The 20547-nt window shown below is 28.1% G+C and overlaps 1 pseudogene; it reads left to right on the top strand.

Annotated features, from left to right (window-relative positions):
* Positions 1 to 8140: 8140 nt before the first annotated feature.
* On the top strand, positions 8141 to 9416 carry LOC149058734 (uncharacterized; annotated as a pseudogene).
* The last annotated feature ends 11131 nt before the right edge of the window (positions 9417 to 20547 follow it).

A 20547-nucleotide genomic window follows, 5' to 3' on the forward strand; every position in this document is an offset into this window, starting at 1 on the left:
AAATTTTGAGAGAATTTTGTATTTTGTTACTGTCATCGCGGTTTGAAACAGTAAAAATACTTCTATTTTAAACTTTAAAAAGGAATTCTGGTTTAAAAATTAGATATAATTGTTACTTTGAGGAATTAAAAACTCAATAGTACATGTAGATATGATCTTTTCAAAATAATCTGGAAAAACTAAAACAACAAATTATTTAACATAGGTAAGCATCGTATTACAAATAGCGAAAAATATAAAATCATTGAATTAAAATTGAATTTGACACATTCAATACAGTGACCTACTCAGCGTAGAGGTACCCACTATTGAAATTTTGTATATACAGCAAAATTACTGTTCTGGTTTTTTATATTATTTCAGTCATGGTGAAAAATGTTTAAAAAAAAAAGATATTTTTTATCGAAATGTAGTACCTATACATATGTATATACACTTAGAAAATTATAATATTCTATCAATTTAAATCAATCGTCCAACTTACCTATGATCATCACGTACGTTTTTACATTTTATGTAAGAGTTTCTTCATTTATTGTCGTTGTTCACTTCACTTTAAGTATCACATATTCACATCACGTCTGAGTTTCATAATATATTATATACGATGTTTTATAATAATTGTATTTTTACGTTGATTGACGCGCGTTATACGTAGTACGGTAAGGGCCAGTTGTACCGTCTCTGATTAAAGTTAACCGGAGTTTAATCGGCCGAATTTGCACGGTTAAATATCTGTTATCAGCTGATTAAGCGTAATCGAAGTTTAACCGTAGACGGTACAACTGGCCCTAAGTATAGTATACCTAGTGCAAATGAGATAGCAATTCGATACAATCAAATACCTAATTGTTTCTATCGAAAGTTATTTAATTTAAGTATGAGAAGCCTAGATTTTTGAAAGATTGCATATGGACAAGTGACCATGTGATCTTCAACTTTTTAATTGTTAATGTCAGTTGCTTGTTTACCAAGGGAAATGATTAATGAAGGTACATAATTTTCTATAATTGAAAACAGGAATACTGTAATAGATATTATCATTGATTAAATTAACTTATGTACCTACCTAATATATTTTTAAGAAAAAATATTTTGCAAATTATCGGGATTTAGTCGAATTTCGTAGATATTTAAGCTTTAGATTCTACAAAAAAAAAAAAAATGTTTATGAATATTATTTTATTTTTAAATCGCTATAAAAACAACTTGTTTGAAAATTCGTGTTAAATTTTAAAATGTTTGATATAAAAATATAGTGTTTATTTTATATCAATAATATGATATGATGAACTTTATTTTCCAAAAACATTGTAAATAAATTAATTACAATGTAATATCGTATAAAAATTAATATTATTTATTTATAATCGCCTCCAAATTCACAACATATAATCACCAAATCACCTCATGACCAGAAATGATCGCTATATATCAATATAAATTGCGAATTATGTAGAGTGGATTCCACAGTCAAATACATATTAATTGAATGTTTAAAGTTTGACAACTCAAGAAACAAATATCATATAGGTACCACAACTACTATAAAAAGTCTTATATAACTCGACCAATAATAAATAATAACATCAGAAACTTCTCAAAGGTATTCAAGTTATATGTATAATCTAGTATAAGCATAAACTATAATGTAAACATTGTAAACGGTATGCAAATACAATGTAAATTATCAATTAACAACTAATGACCTATTATAGCCGATGTAACTAATACTATAAAATCGAGAAAAAAAGTGAATACTTTTTATTAACTTATAATAATAACGACGTACAGGTGCTGCAAATATAAACATAAACTAATAGTGCTTATACCATACAGGAAACTGAATGGGTGTGAATTGTTAGACTACAACCAAAATTACATTTTTTTTTTATTTATATAAGAACCGAAAAACTTCCAGAAAAAAATCATAAATTTTAGTATTTTACAATGGTAGGTTATTTTTATCAATAACATACATTGTATTGGTTAAATTAAAGAGATGGTTCAACCATTTTCAAATAATGTAAAATAATTTTAGACTGTGCACATCGGTGTTGTACGATTGAGAACGATTGTCGGCAGTTCAAACTTCAAAGAAGCAGTATTTTGTACCTTAAAATCAAACGATTGAGAACGATTTTTCGAGCGACGTTGTCATTTATCTTAACTTTTAGTTATAATTTTTAGGGCTGGGATTTTGATCCAAGGGCATATTTTTTTTTGGTATTTTGAAATGTTGTTGATTAAAACTGACTCTTTTTTGCATTTCTTGATAAAATTCACCTTAAATTTGTTTATAAAATGGACGAACATTTTTGCGATTACATAAGACTTGGCATGTTTGCTTTTGATTTTTTTTTAAATTTTAATTAACTGCAAAATAAAAATATAAATATGTTGTAAATAAATATTAATTTTTTAAATTTTGATCTTAAAAAAATGCCATAAGCTGGCAAAAAATTAGTGATAAATGTATAGATTTTACAATGATGTGTGATGTGTTTATTTTTATTTATCAAATTTAATTCCACGTAAGTTTATTCTGTAACCAAAAACTCAAAGAAATATAGTAATTTATATCTATTGTATAATTTATTTATATTTTATATTTTTAATTAATGTGGCAACGTTGCATAAAAGTTATCAGGTAAGAACGTTCTCAATCGTGTTCTAATTTGCTCTCATATAGCTGGGGATTAACTACCTGGCTCTGGCTACCTATATAATGAACGTAATCATTAAAATTAAATATATGAATTACTATATTGATATTATACATGAATAGTACCTATATGTATCTATCCTAATGAAGTACCTAATGAATAATAATTCATTATGAATCTGGTAAGTTACAAAAATGTCTATCATTTTAACCACGGTATACTATAAATTTAAATTATAAACATCAATCTCCACCCCAGTGGATCAAAATCCATTATTAGGTATTCAAAAAATCAATTAAGGGCCACCCGACGAAGGATTAATAATGACCTATACTTTAAGTCGAACAAAAGCTACCACATTAAACATAATATCTTATTAAAATCGGTTGAGTAGTTTCATTAGCATTGGTATTTTTTTATTATATCATGTTATCTGACTTAAATGAAAATATAAACAGCATAATATTTATAAATACATCACTAGGTACCCAAAAATATATTATCTGCGTTACAATTAAAATATTCATTTGACAATTTAACGCCTGCACGGACCGTTACGTTATTTCTATAGTATACCTATATTGTTATACACAAAATATAGTGAACGAGTTAATTATTATTGCTTATTGAAAACTACAATTGTCTGGGTTTCAAGATGAAGACAAAATCATTTATAGCGCTAGGAGCAATAGCCGGTATAGGATTGGTATGGATGAGCAGGCGATTTTTGAATAAAAAAGCAAGAGAACTTTTAAAGGTACACATAAGACATAATTATGCCGAATATGTCAGCATAATTGAAAAGATAAATTAATTTTTTACAAACGTAGAAGTTAAATACATTTATACACGAAATTAGGTTTTATAAAATATTGTGACTTAAACTTTTAGAACGAACAAGATCTAGTAAACGTACAGAGTACTTCGGCTGCTCAACTAACTCCATACTTGGTCCGCAACCTCATAACGACTGATAGAGTAATATGAATATAATTAATTAATATGTCTTTTAAATATATACGCAATTAGGTTTTATGAAATATTGTGACTTAAACCTTTAGAACGATCAAGATCTAGTAAATGTACAGAGTACTTCAGCTGCTCAACTAACGATAGACAACGTCCGCGACATTCCAACGACTGACAGAGTAAGATTAATATGTCTTTTAAATATATACGCTATTAGGTATTATAAAATATTGTGACTTAAACCTTTAGAACGACCAAGATCTAGTAAATGTACAGAGTACTTTAACTGCTCAGCCTGCAAATATAGACGGCGGCATATCAACAAATGATGATTATGTAAGATGATTAATTAATGTCTTTTAAATATATACGCAATTAGGTTTTATAAAATATTGTGACTTAAACCTTTAGAACGATCAAGATCTTAATAATTACTGGATAAAATTTTAAGACATTTTATTAAAAAAAATTGATAATCTTAAGCATTCATGTGTTAAGAGGACGCCACATGGACAATTGTTGCCTTCGTCTTACACACATACATTTCAATTACTTAGAAATTTTTAACTTTTAATATATTTTAGTTGAGTTTGATTTTATATTGCAAAATATGCTTGTATTGGCAACATTTATGTTCATTAAATTATACAGTTTAATGCTCATTTTTACACTAGATATAATAGTAAATATTATAACTTAAACCCTTTACTTTTAGGTGATGAACCACTTTGAATACAAATTGAAGTACCGACCAATTCTCTTTTTATATTAAATTTATCCATATATCAACTACACAGTCAGCTTAATAGCGATTTCTCCGCCAGTGATAATGGTGGATGTGTGTCATCAATGGTCAATCTATTGATGCACAAAGTAATATTTTTATATTGTAGATATTGACAATTATTTTAATATAAACTATAATTTAATTTCAATATTATATTTAATTTAAGTTTCACTTAGATGTGATGTATGATTTTTATATGATCACTTTAATATGTACAATAATAATATAAACGATTTTCTATCGAAAAATTAATGTCGAGATTATCTTAATCTAAAAAACAAAAAATGTCTATTTAAGAAAAGAAAAAAGGATTATTTACGACAAATATTGGTTGGATTAATAATAGTATTGATATTTAAAATCGTTAAAACAATAATCACTAATCACTTTTATCGTTGCTTTTTTATGTAGGTTCTTCAAAAAAGGACGCCAAAAATATGCTTGCCAACTGGGCATTGAAACATTTTTGCGAAAATGAAAGTTATAACGGCGCACATACACACGAGCGCGTAAAAAGGTCTTTTTCAAGACCAACAGTGTGTACGAAACCACACGTTGACAATTTAATTTCACACTTTTGTCAGGGAAACTTGATTGACGAAGGTGGTTTGTAAAGAAATAAGTTACAAGAGGCTAATGAGGGGAAAACGCACGCACCAATCAAGTAACCCGCACCACTGCAAAAGTGCGACATTCTCTCGTCACTCTTAATAAACTCAACCAACCGGCACCGGAATTCCCCATAAATGCATTATACCTATATAACGGTGCAGCTACAAAACTTAAATCAGTCTTCATCCTAACCCTCAACTGGCTCAACTGTCAAAACATAATAGTACAATCAGGTGCCACCAGCGGCATACCTGAAGCGTATCCCGATTGTTATATATTATTATATTATTGTCACCAAGTGACATATATAACGGCCATTTTACGACCGATCCACTTAACTGCAGACTTGCTGCACGACGTTATCGTTTCTGATGCCCAACCACGACGACAGCCAGTTGTCAACCAGTTGCACACCAGCGACACACAACCCTGAAGTCGACTCAATGACCATCCGACGAATACCCCGCGCCGATTAGGACTAGTCTCCGTGGAACCAAAATTGTCCTTTTCAGGACAACCTCTATATTGTTTAGGTCACACTTATCCGAATGAGCTCACTGAACGGATGCCACTTTCATAAGCGGCTCCGACGTGATCAGATCTCGTTCCCCACCCAATTTATGTACATACTACATAGCTAGTATTTTTTATTATATGTTGTAACAATGTAACACGTTGTTCCCATGTTTGTTCAAGGTTTCGAAGACCGCTACGCCATCGGTCCCCGATTCCTCATTTTTGTATATAATATTATATTTACACAGAAATAAAAGGATTATTATTTACCAAATACCAACGGGTTGATTTTTACGAGACAGCAACGCATTTAGCGTGCGTGTCGTATCATAGTTTTAAATTAATATTATTGATTATTATAAGGTATTAACAGCATATAACAATTCAATTTAATTAGATAAAATAGATACTTTGGTGAATGATATAAATACATGTAACCAGGCTGTGCCGTTAAGATTTGGCGCCCAGGGCAAAATTAAACCGTTAATACGGTAAGTACGGTACATAAAAAAGCTTTTGTTGCACGAGGTAATTTTTTATATTGTAACATAATACTTATATTAACAACTAATATTTTAATACTTTTTTACATTCCTTTAAATATTTCATATAATGTAAACTCAGATAAAATGTTTATAAAATAATCAGTTATTATTGGTATTAATTTATACTTTACAGCACCAACAAAAAAAGAGGCAAAGGTAAAAATCAGCATTATGGCCCTAAATTATTTTTATGGGTATGATTATTTACGATATTTATTAATTTCTATCTTTTTCATCAATAAATACATAGCATTATTTAATTTCAGCTATGACCATTTCCTTGGAGGACAAGAAAGATGGACATCGCCAAAATTATTAAAGAGAATTCGTTGAAGAACATAAACAATATTAAATTAACCAATTGTTTAATTTATTTTTACACCTATTATCCGTCATACCTACCCAGTGACTTAGGCACTCAATGTATAAGTTATCACTCAATACCTTTATTATTTTCATATTATAATAGTCTAATTTTTGTCATATAATATATTATATTTCCAAATTATATACACTATACTTACATAATTGTTATATTGAAAATATAATATATATATGGCTAAAATTAGACTATAATATGAAAATAATAATGATATTGATTGATTACTTATTCATCGAGTTCTTATATCATTGAGTTGTGACGGTAATCTGTGTAAAAAGCAATGATCGGATTGGTTAGTTAAATGTTTTTATACATATTGTTACTGTTTGAAATAAATAATATAGTTAACATAATAACAAATAAATATTTACATTAAAAGAACTATATAATAAAGCTTCATTAATAAAAACTTTCATTAACAAAAAAGATTTTAAAACGTATAATATTTACAACACTAGAGGTGAAGATAATGGTAATTTGCTTATTAATAAACCTAATACAACACTAATGCAGAATTATTATATAACTAGAAGTATACGATTATTTAACCAGCTTCCCTTGGACATTAAATTAATAGGGAATAGGTACATTTTATTTTAAACTAAAGCTCCGTGTGCTATTTATGCAATATTTTGATTATCGTCTTCGTTTATTTACATTTTATCTTTATGTTAAGTCTAATTATTTTGTTACTTCTTATATTTTATGTTATTAATTGTATTGTTTATTACTATTATCATAATACCCACGGGTCTGTGTTGATTAATTGTGCACTTGGAACGCTGTTTTTAAATCGTTGGATTGAGCTCCTCTACTTAATTTTTCCCAATTCGAGCACTGCTATTATGTTATTATGTTATAAGACTAATTATATTATTACTGTTAAAAGCATGATTAACTATCTTAATTAACTAATTTTTATATTATATTCAGTAGGTACAGGAATATTAGTTAGTATATAATTGTTAATTGAACAGTAAATTATGTTTTTTTTTAGTTACTTAAACTCCCTACTCTCAACACAAGCTTTTGCTTATAGAGAGTAGGTATCAACTTAAAATGTATGTAAATGCTTTCTATATTATACATATATAGTTGAATAAAAAATAAATAAAAAATATAATATTATTATCTCCCTAATTCTCATGATGTAAGCGTGGGTTACTAAAATTTGCGTGTGGCCAAGGACAAATTTCCCAGTTGACCTTCCCTAGGGTCGGTCCTGGCTAGATATAGATATTATATAGATATTGATCATGAAATCATGAAATCATTTCGGTTCAATTATGTCAGTACAACGATTCTTTAAGCTAAAAATGATAAAATGGGCTCGCGTCATAAGTTTTTGGTCGAAATTACACCAAGACCAAGCTTTAAATGTTTTAAATATTGAAACAAAACAAAAAGAACATTTATTACTATTAAATAATGAAAAAGAAAATATTATTATTTTGTCATGTTACAAAATTGTTGACTCCAGTAGATGATACTGTTTATATGGATAGGACATTTGATTATTGTACTCACTTTTTTATGCATATGTTTACTATGCATGGCTTCCAAAACGGCAACTATTTTCCACTCATATTTTGCTTATTACGAAATAAACTAACATCTTCCCTATGTTTTTGCACTTCGTTATATTTATCAAAAATGCAAAGATATGAATTTGATTTTTTCCCCTGAAAATGTGACTAATATTGATTATGAAAAAGCTATTTTAAATACTAAAGTTTGGCCAAAAAGTAATATAATTTGTTGTAGATTTCATTTGACTAATTGATGGTGGAAGAAAATATAATATTTTGGTTTATCAAATAAATATAAACAAACAAATTCCGAAATCGGTAAATGGTTACGACACATATATTTTGGTATTTTGTTTCTTGATGCGCAGGAAGTCTCAGATTGTTTTACATGCGATTTTACGATGAGTGATCGTCCTGTCAATAAACTATTAACAAAATACTTCGGCTATTAAGCTATTTAGTATAGATATAATTATATAGGAGACGATTGAACTTACCCTCCATCACTGTGGGCTGCATTATCAGCAAGTTTAATTATTAGGATGACGAAAGCGTGTGAATTATTTCACTCTGTATTCAAAGATCATTTTTATAAACGAACACCAGTTTACACCACTAGTCACTACATAATATATTACCATGGATTACTGCACTTATAGAAAATATTCAAACTAATGTCTATGTTACTTTAAAGAGTATTTATGAATGTAAAACACCTTGTTAGTTATACTAAGTGATCTAAGTGAAACACCAAGAAAAAATATGAATGATAAACGTAAATGAAATGAAGAATTAATTTCAAAATACCAACGAGATGAAATCACTAATCAGTAGATATGAATTTGTAAAACTGATATCAAACCATTATGCCATTTCAGACCTGACTATTTTATGTAATACTATAAAGTTTTTTTTTATAAAATATTTGTAGTCATGTATCCAGTGGATACTATCCACGAATAATTTAATCCAGGTTTGAAAAAAATCGGACAAATATTGAAAGACTTACGGATGGGTACACCATAGTGTACCTTGGGATTTAGTGGAAAGAAAAAATATTTTTAATTTTCACTTAACAAAAAATTAGTGATAAATGTATTGATTTTACAATGATGTGTGATGTGTTTATTTTTATTTATCAAATTTAATTCCACGTAAGTTTATTCTGTAACCAAAAACTCAAAGATATATAGTAATATTGATATCTATTATTATATATATTGTAAATTTTATATTTTTAATTAATTTGGCAACGTTGCATAAAAGTTAGCAGGTAAAAACGTTCTCAATTGTGTTATTAAAAAAGGTACACCCGATAAGGACCGTTCTCAATCGTGTTCTACCCGTGCACCTGTCACAAGATGTTCGTGTGAAGTTGTAAATGATCCTTTTGAAAATATAGTATTGTGAATACAAAGCTACAGTCTACAATTAATTAAAAACTACTGAGTAATGAATGTAGGTACAGGTGCATCATATACCCATGTATCAGTTGAACAAAAACGGTTGATAATCAGTACAACTATGATAAAAAGTACCTAATAATATATAACAGGTACCTTTAATTGAATAGTTTGAAGTTTAAATAATTTTAAATGACTAACATTTCACATAATTTTTGTTTAACATTAATTAAAATACATTTTACTTTTTTGTTTACTTATATATTGTTTATACAATTTTTTGAGGCTGTGTGAGGAAAAGTGCGTTGTCAAAAAAAATGGTAGCTATGTCTGTACGTACGTCTATATACATTTTTCAATGACTGAATATGTACATGTAGGTACGTTATACACATATTCAATGAAAATATTGAAAAGTTAAGATGGCAATCTACATCAATAATACTTTCCAATAAAAAATTAACCACTGGTATGTATGTTATAGAATATACTATATAATATACATTTTATATTCCTCATAGAATTTAAGTGAGCATGATTATTATTTTTAATTAAATTAGATATGTTCGCCAACGCGCACGAAGTACGAATAATAAATATAAGTACCTACTATAATTTAATAGGTAACCATAGGTACTCGTATATAGCGGTTAAAATGGTTAAGTGGTTATTATATTGCATACGATGTTATGAAGGCTGATATTCATAAATAAGAAAAAGTTTTAAGTTTAGGTCGTAAAATATTACAACAGAGACGGATGGCTGCTGAAATTTACAGCTACACTAAATATATAACTTAATGTGGGTGTTGAAATTGCAATGTCCCGTTAAATAAAAAAAATGTATAGAAATAAATATGTATATGTATATTATATTTATAATACTATAATACTAATATAATATCGTTCAAACGGTACCTATGTATAAATATGACATATGTTAGTTAATTGTTACATCTAATAATACTATGTAAATAATACTTAAATGCACCTACTTTATTATGATGACTACAACTCGTTTGCTACAAGAGAACGCACACCGTTTACTTTTCCTATTCCTGTTCCTGTTCCAAAAAAAGTTTAGTATATTCACCATATTTTTGGTGACAACCAAAGTTTTTTGTAACTGAAGTTTTACCATCCATAAAAACACAAAATATTACAATCGTATACAACTGAATAAATACGCTTTAAAAAACTGCAACGATTTCTATGACATTTGCATTTGATACGTGTGACAACTGACAGATGGTGTTTGAGGATAAATACATATTTTATATTAACAGTGATGGAAAACGCCACCGTTTATGCTTTTATTGTTTTGTGATGCAACGTTAAAAAATTAAATCCACAAGTCGTTGCAAGGTAGATAAAAATGTATTGAAAACATCAATTTCAGTTGAAAATAAAATAAAGCATCTACACAATTTACACTATTAGAAATTGTGATATATGAAATCCACTAACTGGATACACACTAAAAACTAAGAAGGCTCAATTTTTATCATTATCTATGAAGTTAGTCTCCGCTATAATTATAATAATATGCGTATACTCCATAATATACACTGATTAAATTAAATCTACCAAATGTCCAAATTTAATCTTGATCATATGATATACGGAATTTATGGCATTATAATAAATTGATTACTAAGTTTATTAGATCATCCAGCATTCCAATAGTGATATTATACAGAGCCAGTTTAAAGGGAGGTCTCCGGAAATGATGAAATTGTCCGGAGGCGTCAAAATTATCTCAGATCAAATAAATAAAAAAATTAACTTTTCTTTGTAAAGAAGAAGATTAAAATTATTATACATTTTATTATTATTATTATTTTGATTTTTTTTTTTTATGATTCATATATAATATAGGTAGGTACCTACACTTTTTTGTTCTACCTATATTAAGTAATTTTGAATCAAGAAAAATAAATGTTATTAACTAAGTTGTAAGTACCTATAATTACTAAATATTCGTTGGTTTTAACTAGTACCTACCTACAACGTAGCATAGCCACATGGACTACTTGGACTAATTAAAGCGTAAATTTTCAATTTTATTTTTAAATAATTGACTTATTTTTGTTAATGTTATGCGTCGTTTCACGCTGATGGACGTGTTATCATTAAAAAAAAAATAATATATTTTAGCTATTTCAACTAACTTTTCAAAATATTTAGCAACATGTATTATGAATTAAATTCATATAACGCTTTGAAAATCTATTTATATGTTTTCCCTAGATAGTCAACGACACTTTAACGGCTTATCAACTATAATATTTTGTCCATGTTTTGGACAATACTCCATCAATTTTCAAGTAGTAACTGCAGATAGGAAAAAGAAAGGAGAAAGGACTGAAATATATTTCACCTAGAAGATAATTATTATCCCTTTATAGTTTATAAAATATAGTTTTAACGTATATACATTTGCCTATTATGGCGTGTTGTACCTACGCAAAATGCACAATAAGTACCTACCTTATGATAATACTATCCAAAATTATAATAATCGAAAAGTAAATACCATTATTATAATACATCATTAATGCACAATAATAGCAATTATTTTTTACTGTCTAAGCTGTATATACAATAATACATTATAAATAGGTACCTATGGTTAATTTAGATTTGGATTTTTGGATTCATTGTGAACTGCTTAATGAGGAACATTATTGTATTCAAATTACAAATCTTGTTTATACAAATTGAACACATTGTAAATTTTAAACATAAAACAGTAATTATGATGAATGTTATAAAAATTCAAGCTTAAAATTCTTATAAAATAAAAACGTAAAATTGTCATTAAAATTTGAATCCCAATAACTATAAAAAAAAAATGAATGTGACCGTTCAGTAGATATTCGTTTTAAATATTATAAATATAAAAATAAATCTTTTTATGAATTTCCAACTAAAAATAATTTGCACATTTTATTAGAATTTCAACTTCAGACATTCGTAATAATTGTTGTGAATTTACACTCAATTTTTTTTTTAATTGCACTAATAAAATCTTATACGGAATCTTGTGTACGATTTTCTGTTTTTTAAAGCTTTAGGAAATTCCTGATTATCGATAATATCTAATTGAAAAAAAATCCTATAGATAAACGTCGCATGCTCATAAGTGGATTCTAAAAGTCGAAATATTTTGAACATTTTATCGTGTATAAAAGTTAACATTATATATATATATATATATATATATATATATATAGACAAGTAATGTATAGAAAAAAACTCGTATTGCGTAACTGTGAATTTGTAGTTTAAAATTCACGTCACAGCACACAATATATTAATCGACTAAAATTATCAACAATATTTGTTTCCCTCCGCTTTTATATAAGGAAAATATAATATTATAAGATTTCAATAATTTTGTTTCTAACAACTATAATAGAGTAATATTGATAATCTATTAAATCGCAGATGGTAACGAATAAAGTATTTAAATAAAGGTATTTGATTTCCAAATACAAACACGTAGAAAATAATATTTAAATATATTTACTTAAGTTTAAGATTTTTTTGGTTAACTTTTCGTGGGCAATCGCACATTGTACAAGCATGTGTAGTGTATTCCATTATTCTGTTGAAATAGATAAAACTACAAATACACGCTTAGTACGTAAAAAGATAAATATTATTTTATTTTATTTGTGGAAAATTTTAATTTTATTCAATAAATCAAAAGTTGTTCAACAAAGTATGTACTCAATGTCATTATGCACATACTTTTTAGTGCAACTGCATATTATATACAAAAACATTTTTTTTAATACTTAATATCCGAAAAAAAATCTATAATTAATGTCATAAGACTTTTTAAAATTTGAAAAAATTCAGAATTATTGTGAAACAGATATATGACTCAAAGAGTGTACAAAAATATTTAAGATTAAGAATGAAAAAGATAGAAAAATAATAAGTATATGAGGAAATGATAATAAAAAAAAAACCATCCAGACAAGACACTGTGGTGTAAAAGTTCCGGGAAGTGGTAGGTACGTGATGACAAGGTGTGCAGTGTATAAAGCAACATAAGACAACATAAAAGCTACACTATAGCGAGGGCCTTTATAGTCACCTCCATACGTTATCGTGGTCGATTTCGTGTGTAGACGAGTACTGTTAGTTACTGGTGAGTTGCAGGGCACTCTGATAGTATAGGGCCCGCTGATTCACCAGATGGTCTCTCGTGCTGACTGACATGCGAACGCACAACGCTGGCAATCAAGATCACGTCACACCACGGGAGGAGGAGGGGGGTCAGAGAACGTATTTGGGTAGCTTACCGCCAGAAGCCGTATAAAAGTGTTCTTTCAAATACTATTCACCACGTTGCCGCTGTCTTGTCCAAGTGTTCTTCAGCTGAGGAGAAGGGAGTGGGAAAACTGCGGATTTCATTCCTTTCGGCAGCAACCGCATATAATATAGTAACAAACGTTTCACGCCTCTGCACGCGGCGGCAAGATATGCCTCGGCCGATCACGCAAATATTTGCTCGTTACTTGGGTTGTCACAGGATCGATCCTTTAGCCTGTCCAGTTTCGTATCGTCCTTTCCTGCTTCTTGCTTGCCCTCAGTTGGCACGTCTTCTTAAGTTCTTAGTCGTCTACAACGTCACCACCGGTCAGTACTATACGGTACAACCCTGCAGAGTGCAGACATCTCGGAAGACGCCAGTACTGTTTAAGTGCCTTCCAGCACGCTGCGGATGTTAACAACATTTGCCTCGATGACCTCAATCACGTCTTCATCATCATCTTCGGTGTTAAGAATCAATCGTTTCTCTTTGCCTTGTTGAAAATTACCATCCAATTATCCGGGTATAGTGCAGAACATTTGATTCTATAGGGTCTCGATCACTAATTCGTGGACAGTGGCCATTGATTTTGACGTGTATGTCAGACTTTAAATTTCAAATAAGTTTAAAATGCACTTAACAGTTTATTCGAAAAATTCAAACATTTATCAGACAATGGATATAGGTACAACGACGTTTATTATACGAGTCAGCGATAAGTAGTCGGTCATCATGTATAAAATAACTAGAGTTAGGATTTCAGGCTTGTCTATTTTTCCAAAAACCATTACTATTGATAAATAGCAAAAATACGCGTGGCTACAATATTACATTATAGTAAAATATTTTAAAAATACCAGCAAGAACGACAAAACACCGGATTGGATACGACCCTCGACATCGCATTGGGTTTCAATGCTGTGAAGAACAAAAAGATGATTCTTTTTTGAAGTCAACAGGCCTATTTAATTTAATATTATTTAATGATTCACAATTGTTTCCTCCTTATTTTGTTTTTAAATACTAAGAAACCATTTAACCATACTGTTATTGTAACCCCTTAAAAAAAAATGCTGTTAAAATCTTAAATCTTACAAACATACCATTACTGTAACTAATGACCATGTATAGCTGCCAAGTTTTTATTTGATCAATAAAAAATAAATAAAAATATTTTAACAAAATTTTTCATTTCGATTTTTACTACACTCCAGTGAATACTTTCAGGTGAAATCCTTTAGATTCTGAGCGAACGATGAATCGCATTGATCTTATAATAATGTGTATGTTTTTTTTGTGTGCATATGTTCAATAAGTTTTGTTAAGGGAGATCATCAAATCGGATTTAATTGGATCCCATTAAGTGGTCAATATTAAAAATTCTTACCTAAATAACGATAATAAATACCACACGAAATTATTGATATATTATCTATCTATAATAGTATGATAGATAGACGAAAGGTAGTTAATTTGTTTAAATAAAAACAGGCAATGGGTAAGCGCAAGCGGCTACACACGACAAAAATATAACTAATAAAACAAATAAAAATAATAAAAATAAACATGTAATAAATAATACAATATAATATGATTTAATGATTCATATATATATTTTATAGATACATAATATTATATAATGGGATCTTATCTATGGCTATACTCTATTCCCAATAACATTTGAAAAGTCTAAATTTTTAACAAAATAATAAATATATCAGACATATTTTTGTATTTATTTTTATATATTTTTACTCATTAGTTACTTAAATCTATATACCATACATAAGTTTAAGTTAAAAAATACCAAGTTTTGGATTACAAAACAAATAACCCGATAGTGAACTCGGATAAAAAGTGAATATACATATAGATTAATATTTAATTCATCTTATGAATTTCATAAATTAATTTTAGAATTATTAGTCAAAACGAACGATCTATAAAATAAACTATAAAAACCTAAACTTTATTTAGTTGAGCTTTATTCCCGTTATCCCATTCTTTTATAACCGGATTAATAAAATAAAATAATAAAATCGTTGCGTCATAAACTCATAAAGTCATAACATTAGGTAGGTATGAATAATGAATATATATACGAACCTGCTTAACATAATATTGAGCGCATGTAAATTCCACCGATTACGACCTTTTTTCATGTACATTTCACTAGTTCATTTTTTTTTACCAGATTAAAAATGTAAATTCCACGGATTTAATTTAACTTACCACACGGCCAACTTCAGAGGCTGCCCCGTTTTCAAAAGTGCTCAAAAAAAAACCCAAGACTCCTAAATGCTTCTCCGACCATAGTTCCGACGCCAAACCCTCAATCCAGACCAAAATTATACGCTGAAGCCAACCGGATTCAAGATTTTTCCTCGGATAATTATCTAACTTTATCACTAACCTCAATTCTCTTATCAGTCCTCTAATTACTCTCCTCTCTTCAGTTCTTCACACATTAATCACCAAAACTTCTTTATCTCCATAGCTATTTCTGTAAAATTTTTCCTTATAACATGATTGTTATGTTATTTCATTATGTATCTAAATAGTGTATACCTTATCTAAATTAATTGCTTTCTTATTATGTATAATGTACAATATTTTATTTATAATATGTATGATATATAATTGTTGAGCTGTAATAGTTAGTTTCCGACTAAAAGCTAATTAATAAAAAAAAAAAATTAACTTAATTTTTAAAAAAATGTACAATTAACCGTACTAATCTTTAGTTTTCAAAATCAATAACGATATTTTTCTGGATGAAAAATAAAACCACATGTTTCGTTGATAATTAAAACCTAAAATATACTAGGTATATAAGATTACTGTAAGACACAAAAGAATGTGATGACTATTATTTTATCCCGGTATTATAAAAATCTGCAAAAAAATGTTTCACGTAATATGGATATGTAAATTATGTAAATGTTTCATCCATAGACCATAATCCACACCGTATATTATATGTATATACTATTTCTGCTTTATACCTGTTTATACCTACAAAGTACACAAATCTGCGAAATTTATTTTACACGAGATTATGAGGAGAAAAAAAATAACTCTTTCTTCCCTATATTATAATATTGAACAAAATGCTCTTTCGACATGCCCTATATTGAGTTTCATTTAAAAAATTACGAATGTCAAAAGAATTATTTTTGCTACTATATAACCTTTCTTCCAGCATTATAAAAATAATTATTTTATAACTGACATCTAGAACGTATTTCACTGTTATTTCTGTGCAATAAATTTTCATCAAGACAGTGTAAGTTTAATAATAATTTTCCTTGACGCCTCAAAATTATTTCGTGTTATCTTTCATTTTGTTCCACTACTTGCTACTTCCCGTTGAACTGTCGAAGTTTATTATTTTATACCTTATTGTGTCCGTTGGAATGCGATTGTTCGTTCAATTCCGGAACCAATTGTTATTTGTTTTTAAAGTGGTAGAAAATTTTCTACTTCCACACGGCACACGGTCACTTTTCTTCACTGTATTTTAAAATTGTTTGCTCATAATACTTAAATTTATTTAAACAAAGCAAAACTTTATACCATTTTCCCTGACTATTCCGTTCAATACATACATCTATAAATATCGATACATACACCTAACGGACAAAATAAAATTTACCTAGGTACAATATTATATCGAACGCATTCGCCTCTCGATAGTTTCTGTGTAGCTATACCTGTAGTATACCACTATAGGCGTAAGTAAGGGAGGGATTTAGGAGGTATAACCATCCGCTTCCCCCTCCAACGATTCTCAAACTTGTTTTTAAGCATATCTATTCTTTATTATTATAATAAGGCGTTAGCCCTCCTCCAAATCTTAAACTCTATTTGCACCAATGCGTTTAGATATCTCAAAAATAGTTGTTATTGATAGAGTTTACCATCAACTAAATTTCGTTTTTTTTCTTTTAATATTATTTTATCATATAAAGTCGGTGGTGTATTTCTTAAAATAAAAATCAAGAATATTTAAATGTTTATTAAATATTATTAAATGTTATATTTAATGTTTATTTAATTTGTATTTAAACCTACCCATTGTTTTCCAACAATTTTTGTCTACACGACGATGTTTTAAAATTATAAGAACACACATTTTTTTATAGTTATCCAATGTTCCTATATTCATATAAAGTTTCCCTAGTCACTTCAGAGTTTAGATATACTTATTACTCTATTAATTGGTTTGTTTTTGTTTTATATCAATATGAGTATTACGACAGTACCTTTATAAGTAACTGCAAAAGAGGTATAAAATAATATTATAGGTACAACCTATATAAAGGTTCTATTATATTATAAATTTATAATACGTATATTAAAGTATTACACTATTATGCACACAGTAATTGTTATTGTTTGTACAATGTAAGTAGGTAGGTATACCAATAATAATATAGGTAGCTAATAGCTATATGTTAAATCTTAATTATTATTGATAATCGTCTGACATGTTTTCTAAACTAGTAAATTTTGTTTGGTTAGTATCAATAATATTACAATAAGTAAAAACAATAGAGTTTACATTATATGTATTACTGCATAGGTATAATAAATGAGAAAATTAAGCAAAAAATGCTGAGCTATAATTATATATGTAATTCTTAATTTCATTATTTTATATTATGTACCTACCTGTGAATTGAGTATATAGGTACCTACCCAATATTTTAAATTTCAACAAAATAATAAAACTCCATTAAGCAAAAACCTAGATCCTATAAAAGTTATTGTTCGACGCACGATTCAAAAAGAAAAAACACTGACGTGTTGAACATATTTTTACGCCATCGCTGCTTATATACTGTTAAGTATCGAAATTAAACACGGAAAGGTTCGTTTTTAGTGTGCAGGCGTGCGTGTTTGTTATTGGGGACGTCGAGGGAAAATATGATTATGTAAATTTTATTTATTAAATAATAATATAGGACATAGGTACATGTATATCTAAACCTAGGTACAGTCGACTCTCAATAATGTAAGCCTCCAATAATTCGAAACATTTGGTAATTCGAAGTAAATGTTCGGTCTCTTGAAAATCACGCGGTAATTCGAATAAAAACAATACATTTAAGTACACTTGGTATTTTGGTAATTCAAAATTACATTTTGGGAAAACTGGACACTAACACGTGACAATTCGAAGAATAATCCGTTCAACGCTCAGTAATTTGAAGTACCTAGGTATATTCACCAATTTTAAAAAACCATGAAAAATGACTGTACTTAATCGACATGTGTAGTGCTTACCTACTTTTATCTATCTTTAAATTATTTTTTTATTTTTTATTTTTAAAAGAAATTTACAATCTATACCTTAGGCACAATGAGTAAATGTGAAACAGAATATATATAAGGTATCAAAACAATTAATATTAATAATAAAAACAGTTTACAATAAATTATATAGTACATGTTACGTTTGATGAGAGCAACCACCCATTAATGACACTCTCGCATATCTTTAAATAATAAAAAATAAATAAATAGAATAAAGATGTTTATTTTATCTTACAACAAAAATGTTATTAATTGTAAATTTATTATTATTACTTTTGAAACAAACAGCTAGGTATAGTTATTAGTATGCGAATAAAAAATTAATTATAAATAATTATTAATATGTTGTTCCTATCAAAGAAAATCATCTAAGTTAGTTTAACAAGTTAATGAAAACTGTTCATTTTTATTCGCACCGAATTTCATGAAACATATTATAAATTTAATCTTGGGTACCTACTTTTTTATAGCAATTAAAATAACGTAATAATATGTATAATATTTAATTAGTATTGATAATTAAAAGCTTTTAAAATACCTATTATTTTAAGTTATTTGTTAATAATCAAATAATCATTAAGACTTTAATAATAGTAGTATTTAGGTGTATAATTATTAAAATAATGTTCATTAAAGAACAATAACTAATAGGAATCTGGAAGTTGCAGTAAAAATAATTTTTTAACAAATCATGTATTATATTGCGTGTTGGAATCTTTTCTTATCGTTTCCATCACGATACCTTCTGTAGGTATGAATAAAATATGTGAGTGACACTGACACATCTAAAATTTTATGAGATATCACTATTTCTATCACCGAGATATTTGGTATGTACCAATTCTTATAGATATTAGTCCCCAAATGGTGGAAGTAAAGCATCTGCAATCGTATTTTATTAAAGTACAATGGTCAATTGTGCACAATATACTGTTCTCAATGGGTTGCTTAGCAAAACACACGAACCATTCGATGTTGACAGAAACCAGCGACCTTATAGTGACATTGGATATTTCATATGTAATTATCTGGTCGAGAAGTATGCGTTCCTTGATTTGGTTTTTAAATCTGCATATTATGTTGTAATGTCTAACTTTTGGATTTTGTAGCTTTTTAGAATTTTTGTTACTTTTAATATTATTGTGCCCAGGGATCTAGATGAGGGATATGTTTGAATCTTGATTATATTTATAATTGTACGTATGTAATATTAACCAGACAAATACTACATAGACATTATTACTTACTGTGAAACGGTCTGAGTTAAACTGAAATACATTAACAGCCATAATTTATGTAAATTAAATATAAATATAAAGACACAAGGCTAGAATTAGTTTTTATATTTTATAATGGTAATGAAATATATATTGATTGTTTGGATATTTTATTTAAATTTATATTTATGTTTTAGTCTTGTTAGATATATTATGTCATACTTACTTAAATTATTAAAGTGGCATCAAATACTGCACTACTTTTCGGGAATAGTA

The sequence above is a fragment of the Diuraphis noxia genome, unplaced genomic scaffold, assembly GCF_037042655.1.
Source record: "Diuraphis noxia isolate RWA-SAM2 unplaced genomic scaffold, SU_Dnox_SAM2 contig0002, whole genome shotgun sequence".
NCBI lineage: Eukaryota > Metazoa > Arthropoda > Insecta > Hemiptera > Aphididae > Diuraphis > Diuraphis noxia.